Below are 12,915 nucleotides of genomic sequence, written 5' to 3'. Positions count from 1 at the left end.
TGATTGTTCTCATGTAGTGAGGACTGCTGAGTCTGCACCTCGAGTCCTGGGGTCAGCTTTGAGCCCCTTATGACAAAAAAGACCTTGAAGTTCTGGAGCAAGTTCAGAGAAGGGAACGGAGTTGGTGAGGGGCTGACGAGCAAGTGTGATGAGGAGCAGTTGAGGGAACTGGAGATGTTTAACCTGGAGAACAGGAGGCTGAGGGGAGACCTTATCGCTGTCCACAACTACCTGAAAAGAGGTTGGAACATGGAGGATGTTGATCTCTTCTCCCAGGTACCGAGGGATAGGACAAGACGGAATGGCCTTAAGTTGTGCCAGGGGAGGTTTAGATTGGACATAAGGAAACGCTTCTTCATGGAAAAGGTTGTGAAGCAGTGACCAGGGTTCCCAGGGAAGTGGTTGAGTCATCATTCCTGGGGGTGTCTAAAAGATGTATAGAGAAGGTTCTCTGGGAAATGGTTTAGTGCTAGAGTTAGGTTATGGTTGGACTCCATGGTCTCCTCTAAATCAAATGATTTTCTGGTTCTAGGATCCTGTGTTTCTATGCTTGAAGGGTTATTTCCCAGATGGTGGAGCTTTCCTTGGAGATAGGAATCATACAAGCATAGAGAGTGTTGGAAGAGAGCTTCAAAGGTCATCTAGTCCGACTCCCCTGCCATGACCAGGGACATCTTCAAGCAGATCAGGCTGCTCAGAGTCCCATCCAGCCTGGCCTGGGAATTCTTCAGGGATGGGGCATCCACCACCTCTCTGGGCAACCAGTGGTTGTGTTTCATCACCCGCATTGTGAAAAATGTCTTCCACATGTCTGGCCTCAGTCTCCCCTCTTCTAGTTCAAAACCATCACCCCTTGTCCTATCACAACAAGCCCCGCTAAAAAGTCTGTCCCCATCATTCTTATCAACATGTTTTAAGTACAGAAACATGGGAATAAGGTCTCGCAGGAGCCTTCTCTTTTCCAGGCTTAACAACCCCAACTCTCCCAGCCTGTCCTGCCAGCAGAGCTGTTCCATCCCTCTGATCATCTTGGTGACCCTGCTCTGGACCCTCTCCAACACATCCATGTCTTTCCTGTACTGAGGGCTCCAGAGCTGGATGCAGGACTCCAGGTGGGGTCTCACCAGAGTGGAGCAGAATCCCCTCCCTTGTCCTGCTGGTCATGCTTCTTTGGATGCCGCCCAAGATACATTTGACCTTCTGGGCTGCAAGCACACATTGATGGCTCCAGTCCAGTCTTTCACCCACCAATTTCCCCAAGTCTTTCTTGTCAAGGCTGCTCTCCATCCCTTCATCCCCAGCCTGTACTGATACCCAGGGTTGCCCCAGGAGATGCAGGACCTTGCGTTTGGTCTTGCTGAAGCTCAGGAGACTCACATGAACCCACTTCTCTGGCTTATCCAGGTCCCTCTGAATGCCCTACTGTCCCTCAGGTGTATCAGCAACGCCACTCTGTTTGGTGTCATCTGCAAACTTGCTGAGGATGCACTTGATCCCACTATGCCACTGATGAAGATAATAAATGGTACTGATCCCAGTATGGACCCCTGAAGGACACCACTTGTCACCAGTGTCCATCCAGACATTGTGCCATTGACCACCACTCTCTGGGTGTGACCACTGAGACAGTTCCTCATCCACAGAACAGTCCAGTCATCAAATCCATATCTCTGCAATGCAGAGAGAAGGATGTTGTGAGGGACCATGTCAAAGGCTTTACAGAAGTCCAGATAGATGACATCCATAGCCCGCCCTTTGTCCACTGATGTAGTTACTCCATCGGAGAAGGCCACTGGGTTAGTCAGGCAGGACTTGCCCTTGGTGGAGCCGTGCTGCCTGTCTCAAATCACCTCCCTGTCTTCCCTGTGCCTTAGCACAGCTTCTAGGAGGATCTGTGCCATGATCTTCCCAGGCACAGGTAAGAGGCTGACAGGTCAGTACTTTTCAGGGTCCTCCTTTCTACAGCAGAGAAACACTGCCACACAGCACAGCTTGGAACATGGAGACTGGACATGAGGAGGGAGAAATGTGACTCAAAGGGTAGTACTGTGGCACAAGAAATCATCCAGAAGGAGCATGACATCAGTCCATGTCCTTGTGTTTCAAGGAACAGAGCATGAGAGTGCAGACACATCAGTCAACGTATGGAAATACCAGGGTGAGAGCAAGGGGAGGAAGCGAGATGGGTGTCTACAGCCTGCAGGGAAACAGAAGCAGCTGCGGGACAGTGTAGGACAACCTGTGGTGGAGATGGCAAAGGGCACTGGCAAGGCTGGATGTCAGCAAGAGAACCCAAGTCTTTGTCCGCTTGGCTACGGCCATCGCCTCTGCCACCAATGCCCATGAGGAGACATGTTGTCCTGAGGCACTGGGGCACCTCATGTCCTCCTTGCACACCCCCGGTAAGGCTGGGAACTGTCACACCATTGTCCTTCACTCAGCATCACACAGCCCACATCCCCCTGGCCCAGGAAGAGCCCTGAGCAATGTGTGAGGGACAGGATCTGCCTTCCCAGGGGCTGGGGGTCAGGCCTTGGCCTCTCTGCTTCACCCAACAAAACCAGGCTTTTCTCAGCACCTCAGCTGCCTGCACATTTCCCTTTGTTTATCTGCCACCATGGCCTCCAATCCTCTGCTCTAACGAGTCCCTGGGGAGGCTCTGCTGGTACTTGCCCTCAGTGGAACTCATTAATACTTCAAGGTACTTAGTACTTTTTTCTTCTGACTTTGACTTCTGGAAAGGTTTGTGCAATTTCCTCTCAGCACCTGAGTAATGTTCAAGGACTCAGCACCAAATGCACCATGGGGCTCATTACACTGAAGAAAGCTCTAACAAACCATGTCTCTTCTTGTAATTGTCTTCCAATCTTGTCTAGTTAATTAGAGAGTTTTCTTGGTGTAATTATGGAGAAAGATTTCAAAAAGCTTCTGACAACAATGTCTTTCTATTGTAAAGAGTGTATTTTATTACTTATCAGTGTGGTGAAGAGCTGATTGCAGCATTGTCTGATGTGGATCCAGGGTCTCTCCTAAGCAGGTCTGGACTGGCTGGAGAAGCTGTCCCATGAGGTCTCACACTGTGTGCACAACCTTGCTCCTCACCTCCCCAGCCCCATCATTTCTCTCATGGCCCCCTGGGCCTTGCATCCCTTTTCCTTACACCAGACTTCTCCACTGCAGTCTGCAGCTGGATGTGCCGGCTCCTTTGCACCAGCTCCCACCTGCTCTCCTTGGAGACCTGGCTGCACACAGCAAACAGGGGCTTTGCTTTACCTTTGAACAAACAAAATACAACTGATGAGAGTCATGATTAAAAGAAAACACACTCCTCAACTGTACGCCAAGGACAAACTGCCACCACTGAGGTTCACCTTCTCCAAGGCAGAGCCATGCAAGAAATGTTGTAGAGAGAAAGGAAATTGTGAAATAAACACAAAAAAAGAGTTGGCTAAAGGCAGAATTAGACAGACTACTGAAAGACAAGGAAGCTTTTAACTCCTTGAAGGTGAAAGCAGCAACTGGGTTGTTGACAAGTGTCTGAGTGATCAAACAGTAAGAGGAAGGGAAAACCAGAGAGCAATCGCAAGTGCTTGTGTGCAGATAACAGAGAGAGTACAGAGAAGGGAAATGTTGTCGAAGATCAGAACTTCTCATCTTGTTCTTAATGCACATCCTGAAAAGTCTGTTTTCTCTCTTTTGAAAACACTCGTATTTAAAGTATTCAAAACAAAGAAAGGAGTATTAAAACACCAACAACGTTTGATACTTCATGTTCCAAGAAGACATTCCCTTCACTCTACATCTTTCATTTGGTTTGTTTTTCTTTCATTTTTTTTTTAATGTTCTCTAGATTTCTCTCCTACCAAAGCCTCCAGCAATAAGAAAGATAATCCTTGTGTCTTGCACAGAGTCGAAGGCACCAAACAATCCACTGCCATGGCCTGTCAGTGCCACTTTTTACCCTTGGCACAGAGTGAGTCCTGCTGGAAGCTGTTGGCCACTCTTGCCTGATGGAGGAAAGAAGGAGAAAAAGGTTAAATGAACTGTTCTCTGTTTAGATGGCCATGTTGACAGTGATCTCCAGAGATCTGTGTTATCTGTCTTTCTATGTGATCATAAGGAAAAAGAAGTATATATATGTGTTGGTAAATATATAGGAAAATACATAATTGTGTCCAGTTACTCAGCAAAATACATTTCCTACCAGCACTCTCCAAGGAAGAATCTTTCTTCTGAGAAATTGCTATCCCCCAATCCTCTGTGACCTGCGACAGGAATTTGGAGAACAACCAGCAGTGGATGGGGATCAAGTCAGGGGTCACTGGAACTACCACAATCCTTTCCAGTCTATGGGACAGCAGGGGCAGCATCCCAGGAGCTGAGACAGCAGGACGGTGTCACAGTGAGGCCACTCTCCACCATCTTGGAAAGCTCATGGAGACTGGGGGGACTCCCTGACCACTGGCAGCTCTCACACAGTGTGTGCACTTTTCAAAATGGCCAATGGGTGAGCAGGGGAACTAAGGGCTGTGCCCCAGAACATGTCCACTGGGACCCCATTTCTGGGTGTCTGGAAGAGAAGGTGACGGGGTCTACCCAGGGCAGGTTGTGCCTGTCCATCCTCTTTGCTTTCTGTGAGGAAAGGACAGGGTTGTGGATGTGGGCAGAGCAGCGGTGGTCTGTTACCTGGAAGTCAGCAAGGCATTCAGTGTTATCCCCTGTAGTATTCTTCTGTCCAAGGTAGGATATTATGGTCTGTGTCAGTGTGCAAGTAGATGGGTGAAATGCAATCTGGATGGTTGGGCTTGGTAAGGTGCTGCAGAAAGCAAGAAACTTTCCAGTCATGAGGACAGTCAAGCACTGGAAGCTGTTTCCCAAGAGTGCACACTCACTCTGTCCCAGAAAGTGACCAAGATGTGTTTGGATAAAGCCCCTCACTAATCTGGTCTGACCCTGCTTTGAGCAGGAGGTTGGTCAAGATACCTCCTGAGGTCCCATGCAGCCTGAATGATGCTGTCCTTTCATCCCCTTCATGTTTTCCATTTAGAGACAGCTCTCAGGTTCTCTATGACCACAGGAATAACTCACATCACGTGCAGAGCTGCTTTTCAAGTAACAGTAAACAGGCTTGACCACAACTTTTGCATCCCTTTTCATTTGCCCCAATCCAGGGTCTTTTTTGCTGTCCTAATACCCTTCCAAATAGAACTGCCCATATTGCTAATCCTTTCAGGGCAGGTTGTTCAAGAGGTGTCAGCATCCATGTACAGAGTCTGCACATCAGCCAGGCAGCAAAGCCACCATTACAGACATGGTCATGAGGCACTTGATCATCTCCTTGAACCCAGATATCAGCGTGACAGGTCTGCTGAGATTACAGTGAACACCTAAACTGTAATTGCAGAGCGTGTGAGTCCTGGTTGGGGATCCTGGCTTGTCTCCTGACCAGTGTGGTTCTCCAGGTTGTGAAGAGATTCAAAACCAACTTCTTGACTGGGGTAGTTCCATTTTACGCGTGTCACACAGGGCAGATGAAAGGAGCTCAGAACTCCAGACTCTGCTGCACGGTTGGGTCTTCAGAGACAGGAAATGCAGGTGACAGTGTGTGTCAGTGCACACCACATAAAGATTCTGGCTTCCTTGGTGCCTTTGCACTGACCTGGGATCTGTTCCTTGGCTTTCTTTGCCTAAAAAGGAAGGAACTCCCCTATGTCACCTGCTCCTCACACCAGAAAAAGGAAGGAGAAAATGTATGGAACAGGGATGATATGGGAGCAATTCTGTCCAAGAGTTGTATTCTTTCAATGATAAAAAAGGTAGAAGTGAGAGAAAACACTGTTTTAAGAACTTCATAGAAGAAGATAACTACTGAGATGTAGCATCTGTTCTGAGAATTGCGAATGACTGTTGGGAAGGACAATTAAAGAGCTTTAGTTCATTAGCATAACGATGAATAAGGAATTCTCTGTTACTGTTATCAGTGATAGTAACACCATTCAAAAAACATCTTTGAGACCAACTCTGTTGTCCCTTGGCTCCAAAGCTCAGCCTGCTCAGAGTTTGACAGGATTGCTTCAAACCCCTGTGACCCAAATCTCTACAACTGTCTCTCCTCAACAGCCTTTTACCCCAGGAAGGGAAAAACTCCCAATGCAGACACCAAACCTGTGCCCACCCTGCCTGGAGAGCCAGGACAGTTGTGCCACACAACCACCGCCCTTGAAGAAAGCTGCAGGTAGTGGGAATTGAAATGGTTTCAAACCAAATCATGAACTCATAACATCATAGAATCATTTAGTTTGGAAAAGGGTGGTCTAGGAAAAGTCACCCTTTTTGTCCCCAGGTGCATGGACACTGCTCATGTGCCTCTGCAGAGAGTGGCAGGAGCTGGATCCCCTTCTCGGGACAGACTCCTTCCAAGAGAGGCACAGACACAGGGGTAACTCATCAGGTCTTGACGGTATTTCACTCGGCATCAGTTTTGACACATTGGGTGCTGTCCTGTGACTGCCCTTTCTGCACAAATGATCATACAAAGACAACCATTCAGTAAGACATGGTCATAAAGGGGCTGTTATGGACAAGGAAGCTCACCGTGAACTCTGGAGAGAGCGAGGAAGTTTATAACAAGCACCAGGAAGAACCAAGAAGCTCAAGGCCTCTTCTGAAGAGCGGGAGGCCCTGAGCAGCCATGATTGGCCATGTGTAGGTGTGGGAGAGGGTCAGGGCATGTCAGGGAGAAGCAATGAGATGGCTGATGGCTTCAGTGAACCCTTCCAGCCATGTCTGAGCCCAGAAATGGAAAGCAGTTGATGTCTGCAGGTGGAGGAGGAACAGGAGGAAGAATTTCCTGGGAATATGGAAGGAAGAAAGGCCTCTCTTGGGCTGATCATGTATGGCAGTGACATTTCCATCCTGTGGCATGGCTGTGTCTGGGAGATGGGGAATGGCTGCTGCTGGGGTGGCTGTGCTCAGCCATGGCCCATGAGCTGACCCTGCTCTGCTCCTCTCTCACACTGCCCACACTTGAATGGTCCCCAGGAATCATCCATGAGCCTGGTGGATGAATGAACCTCCGGGAGTGATGGGTATGGAACCAAACAGAGGATTCAAGCAAGTGTGCGACTGGGACATTGAGGTGATTGGTGACCATTGCCAGGTGTGTGAAAGAAGCTGGATGAGTTGTGAGGAACTCACAGGCATTTCCAGCTCCACAGAAAACCAGACCCTTGCAATTAAAGCAACAACACTTGACATAAAACCCACCCCAAAACACAAAACACTCACAGTGACCACAGGCAGAGCCTGAGAAACATTTGACTGAAAGTGTCTCCTTTGTCTGGTCCTGGGGTCAGGGTTTGGCCATTCTGATGATGAACCAACATCAACAGCTCACGGGGCACCAGAGCCACCTCCACATTGCCTTTACCACCTCTGACCATTGTCTCCAGGGACAGGGACTGCTTGTGTCAGCAATGGCCCTTTGTGGGGTCCCAGACACCCTCAGAAACTTGGGGTTTGTTTCTGCCCTTCAGTTCATGACAGGTTTGTTCATTCTTTCAGTACCTGCAGTTCAGGATCGCGGCAGCAGAGGGCTCAGTAACATCCAAAATGCCTCTACAAGACAAGGCTCTGTGCAGCCCTTTCCTAAAGACTTGAACTCTGGTGTGGATGATTTCAGAGATTTCAGAATTGTAGTCAAACAATGAGCATTTCCATAATAAACAGTAATAAAGCCAAATCTCTAATATTTCCGTCCCCCTCCCAAAACCCTCATTTCCAGAACAGCTGGTATCAACAATCTCCAATAAATATGGATCTAGAGAATCTCCTGATAACGACTGAATGTGTCAGAGAAGTGGGTGCCTAAAGCATCACTTGACGGATGAGACAGGCCAGGACACCTCAAGAGGAATCACACAACTCTGGACCAAGAGGTGGGTGTTCCTGGGAATCTCAGGTGCCACAGCACAGTGATACTTGTGTTCAGGGAGCTGGTCAAGTGACCCATCTCCTGTTCTGTAATGGTGTCTGAGTTTGCTCAGGTCACCCCTGACTTGAGCCCCATCCACTGCTGGGTGTTCTTCAGACTCCTGCTTTCAGGAACAAAGTCCCAGGAGACCTTGGTGGCAAAGATGGAGGCAAAGAAGCCATGAAGAACAGGCAAAGAAGCCATGAAGAACCTCAGTCCTGTCTGATTCTACTCTTACGAAGTTCAGCAGCAGTTCCACATTCACCCTGTCTGTTCTTTTACTGGAAATGAAGCAGTGTCAGTTCATCTTGCTGCCCTCAGACTCCCCTCCAGGTATCAAGTCCAGGGCAGCTTTGGCATCATCCCCACATCCATGGACAAGGTTTCTAAATTCCTCCATTACAGCTTCCCCTGCTTCCACCTCCTGTGTGCTGCCTTTGTGCCCTGGAGCTCCATCAGTTCAGAGGAGCAGCCTCACGAGATAAATGCTTCTTTTCATGGGTACATGGAGAGATCATTCTTGTGCTTGGAGCAGGCTGTCCTGTAACCCTGATCAGATTTTCTGAGCTCCTTCACCCTTATGAACTGCTGCCCATAGCACCACCTGTATCAGACACCCAGTTATGTCAAAGTCTTCTCATCTGGAGCCCACCAGCCTGTGCTCTGCTGCTGGCCTTCCTCCCTCCCCTCTGCTGCCTGGGACCCCACTGTTTCCTGGTCACAACACCCAAGGTGGACACTGATGTTCACATCCCTCACCAGCTTTTCCTTGTATCCCAGTTCCAGATCCAGGTGAGCATCACCCTTGTTAGCCCATCAGGCAGCCGTGTTAAGCAGTTGGCCCAAGATCCTTTGGATTGTTGGCACCTGCAGCTTTGCCTGGCCACTGAATGTCAGGGCAATTACAGTTCCCCATAGGAACCTGCTCATTGACTGGAGACTTCAAAAGGTTGCTGACAGAAGATCTTTTCCATGATCCAGTAGTTTGCAAAACCCAAAGCGCTGTCACCCTGTGCTGGTTTATATGGCAAAGTCCTGGAACTGGGGGTGGCGGTGGGTGTGCTACAGTTGTCACCTCTCTGAGAAGACAACAGGAATCTAAGCAATGTCAGACAGAGCCCATTTCAGCTGGCTCCAAGATGGACCCACTCCTTGCCAAATCTGAGCCACTCACTTACGTTCGCAGCACCTCTGGGATATTGTATTTTAGAAAGGGTAAAAAACGCTGCACAACAGCAGGTGGGAGAGAGGAGGGACGAGATGTGCGAGAAAAGCACTGCAGACACCAAGGTCATATCCCAGAGGACCCAAGCAGGTCCCTCAGCAGGCCAAAGCTTGCTCTCCTGAAATCCTGCTCTTGGCCTTGTGATCATCTCCCAGGAGCCTCAGCTCCACTTTCCCATCCCTGACTGTTCCATCCTGACCAACTCTTTGCGGTTTGTAAGTGTGAAGTCCCACAGGGCACCTCATCCCACTGACTCCTCAGTCACCCGTGTCAGGAAGATGTTGTCAATGAGCTCCAACCCCTCCTGGATGGCTGGTACCTGGCAGATATTGGGATACCTTACATCTGCCTGAATGGTATGGCATGCAAACATGACACTTATTTCATTTGTCTGAAGGAGGCCTCATCTAATTCCTCTTCCTCATCAGTGAGCCAGTGGTGTCCACTCACAACATTGCCCATGTTGTTCTGCCCTCTCATGCTCACTCAACCTTAAGCTGATATTGTCTGTCCCCAGGCAGAGCTCCATGCAGTCCTACTGCTCTCCCACACAAAGGGAAACTTGAGAAACTCCAGACCACTGGCATTATGAGTACCAGACCTCCAAGACCCCACAGTTTCTCCAGGAGATGGTGTTTATACTGTCCCCTAACACCTCATCAGGATAAGCCAGCTACGTGCAAACATTAACAGCTGATCAAATGGAGCTTCAGTCAATGGAGAGTCCAGACCTGGAAAAACTTTTGGGGTCACCCCTCAGAAAGCTCTGAGAGACCTGGAGGTTTGGGCCCCTTATATTTTGTGGCACGAGGGACTCCCAAAGCGAGCGCTCTCTACCCTGGTAACAAGTGGAGGGGCTGTGGCACGAGCACACAAGGGTGGGCCCAGACCTTGAGAAAATTCGGGGTTCGATCATTGGAAAGCTCTGAAGTTTCACAAGATGAAGTGTCCATTTTTTTATCAGGGCAGGAAAACAACGTCCTGCACCAGGACAGAGCAGGACCTGACACGCTGAGCAGTGACCCTGAGGAGAAGGGCCTGGGCACTCCAGGGTCCCCACACCAGCCCGTGGTGCACGCTCTCCATGAACAAGGCAGCTGCACACGGGGCTGCATGAGGAGGAGCGTGGGGACCCAGACACCTGGAGTTCTCATCCCATTCGGTTCAGCACTGGTGTGACCCCACACACACGGGGGTGTGCCAGTGTGCAGCTTCCCAGTTTGGAGAAGCAAGGAGGAACTGGAGAGTGCAGGGCTGTGCCAAGGCAGGTTCAGCACCTTGTGCACATGGTGTGGGATGCTGAGGGACCTGGGCTGCTTTGGCCCAGCAGCGCTGGGGAGGCTGCAGCAGTGCAGGAGTAGCCTGAGAGTGCTTGAAGGGTGGTTTCAGAGGTGGTGGAGGTTTTCTGCATACTGGGAAAGAGCATGGGAAAAAAATAATGGCACAAAGGGCAGCTGGGGAGGTCCAGGCTGGAGATGAGCAGGAAGGAATGTGACTGGAAGGGCAGTGCTGTGGTGGAGCAGGTCAGCAGAGGGAGTCTGCATCAGCCCAAGGCTTTGTGCTTCAAGGAACAGCTGGGGAGGATGCAGAGATCTCAGCAAAGGGAGGAAGATGCTCAGACAAGAGCAAGGTGGGGCAGCAGGGGGGATGTCTGCAGCCTGCAGGGAAAGAGGTGCAGGGGATGCCACAGCACAGGACAGGCTGTGGTGGAGATGATCAAGGGATGTGAAGAGGCTGAAAGCCCCACCAGACATGAGCTCCTTCTCCCCTTGGCTATGGCTGTTGTCTGCACCTCTGATGCCTGTGAGGAGACACCTTGTCCTTCCAGCACAGGGGCCTCATGGCCTCCTTGTCCCCAGCCAGGAACCTGGGAGGTGTGGGACCATAGTCCTGCCCTTGGCCTTGCACAGCCCCACATCACACTGTCCAGGAAGGGCCCTGAGCAATGTGGGAGGAACAGGATCTGCCTTCCCAGGGCTGGGGGTCAGGGCTTGTCCCTTTGGTTAATGAAACACATTCAGGTTTACTCAGCATCTAAGAGAACTTCACCTTGCTTTTCCTGACCTCTTGTCACTGCATCCCGTTTTCTTCTCTAACCGGACCATGGGGTCAGTTCCTCAGTAGTGTCCCTCAGTGGGACTCATCAACATTGCAAGAAACTTTGGAGTTTGAATCTGACTTCTTGAGAGGTTTCATCAGGTTCCCCTGAGGGTTTGAGGTCCATGGACTCAGCACCAAACCCACCAGAGGGGTCATTAAAGCGCCTTGGGCTGCTCCTGTGCTGCTGAGCTGGGCTGGGCTCCTGGGACAGAGGGAGCTCCTGGCAAGCGGCAGCGCTGCAGAGAGACAGCTCTGCCCAGGAGCAGCTCCTCTGCACACGCAGCAGGGCTGAGGGCTCTGCCTGGGGATCTCAGGGAGACGAGCAAGGCACTGCCCTGGCTCAGAGAGCTCCGCTGAGCCCCTGCAGAGGACGCGGAGGCCAATTCACACCTGAGTTTTACATACAGAAACACTAAACCAGCCCCCAGGAGCATCCCAAGCCTCTGGAGATACTGGTACAAGCGCAGTTTCCCCTGTCGAGTCCCTTCCCACCCGCAGCTCGTGGAAGCCTCACCCAGGGTGCTGGAGAGACCCTCGGTCGGGGCACCGAGGTCCTGGGCTGCGGTCAGCGGTGTCACAGGGTGGTTGGGCAGCTCCTGGCGGGGCTGTTCACGCCGTCTCCTCTGGTGAGCCGTGCTCAGCCGCTGCTGCGCGGTCTCTGGGAGAAAGGCAGAGAGAGAAGCTGTCAGAAAAGCTTCAGGGCTTGGGCACTGTGGCCCCAGGCCCAGTGGGGAGGGTGAGGAGACACCTCCCTGATGCAGACGCTGCTGCTGCTGCTCCAGCTGCTCCTGCTGCTGCTGCGGGACCTGCTCCTCCTCTGGCCGCTTTGGGTTTAAAAGCCCAAGTCTCTTTCGCCTTGTGTTCCCTCCCCCTGAGAGGCCCCCAGTCTGGACTTTTCTTTGCTGTACCTTTTAAGTTGTATTTTGTCTTATAATTCAAGTATCTTTTTAAAATGCAAACGCCTGAGACTCTGATACAGGGAACCTGGGGACAAGAACGTTCCTGTGGCAGTTTGTGCACACGAATCCGCGTGTGGCACTGCTTTGCTGATGGAGCTGGGAAGGAAATCCTCGTCCTTCTCTGGAGCCGAAAAACCACACGCGGTGGTTGGAGAAACTGCCAGTTTGACCTGGAAGGACGAAGCCAGAATTTGAGGGCAGAAATCAGTTGCCCCAGGTCCTTAGGTCTGGAGGTTGCTCTGGGATGTTCTTCTGGTTTTTAAAGGCCATGTTCCAGAACACAACGATGCCAAGCGAAGGGTCCAGGCTGTGTTTTCCTCCCCGCGCATTTCCCTGTGTGATCTGCTCTGTGACCCCCCGTGAGCAGGGGTTGGACTGGGGGTCTGCAGAGGCCCCTTCAGCCCCACCAGGCTGGGATTCTGTGGCTCTGTGACTCTGCACTGCGGTTCCCCAGCACCCCCAGGATGTTCCACAGCCCACAGGCAACTGCAGCTTTTCCTTTTCGGGCCGATTTCTGAAAAACCCCTGGTTCTTGTGCTGGGCTTCACCTCCCGTCCGGGTACCCCGGGGTGACAGCGGGGCCTCTCCGGTGCCTTCCGCGGGCTCTGCCCGGTCGGAGCAGCAAGGCCGGCGATGGGGAGGGGTTCCCGGGGAGGGCA

The 12,915-nt window shown here is 51.2% G+C and overlaps 1 long non-coding RNA gene across 1 annotated transcript; it reads right to left on the bottom strand.

Annotated features, from left to right (window-relative positions):
- Window positions 1–2,942: 2,942 nt before the first annotated feature.
- LOC139826724 (uncharacterized) lies at window positions 2,943–12,539 on the bottom strand. Its single transcript, XR_011736868.1, has 2 exons — window positions 11,812–12,539; window positions 2,943–3,273 (listed from the first exon to the last, which is right to left on the bottom strand). It is a non-coding gene; the product is annotated as an uncharacterized lncRNA (long non-coding RNA).
- Between the last annotated feature and the right edge of the window lie 376 nt (window positions 12,540–12,915).

The sequence above is a fragment of the Patagioenas fasciata genome, unplaced genomic scaffold, assembly GCF_037038585.1.
Source record: "Patagioenas fasciata isolate bPatFas1 unplaced genomic scaffold, bPatFas1.hap1 Unplaced_1, whole genome shotgun sequence".
Taxonomy (NCBI): domain Eukaryota; kingdom Metazoa; phylum Chordata; class Aves; order Columbiformes; family Columbidae; genus Patagioenas; species Patagioenas fasciata.
Note: the sequence above shows the minus strand (reverse complement) of the source record. Positions and strands in the feature narration are given on the sequence as shown.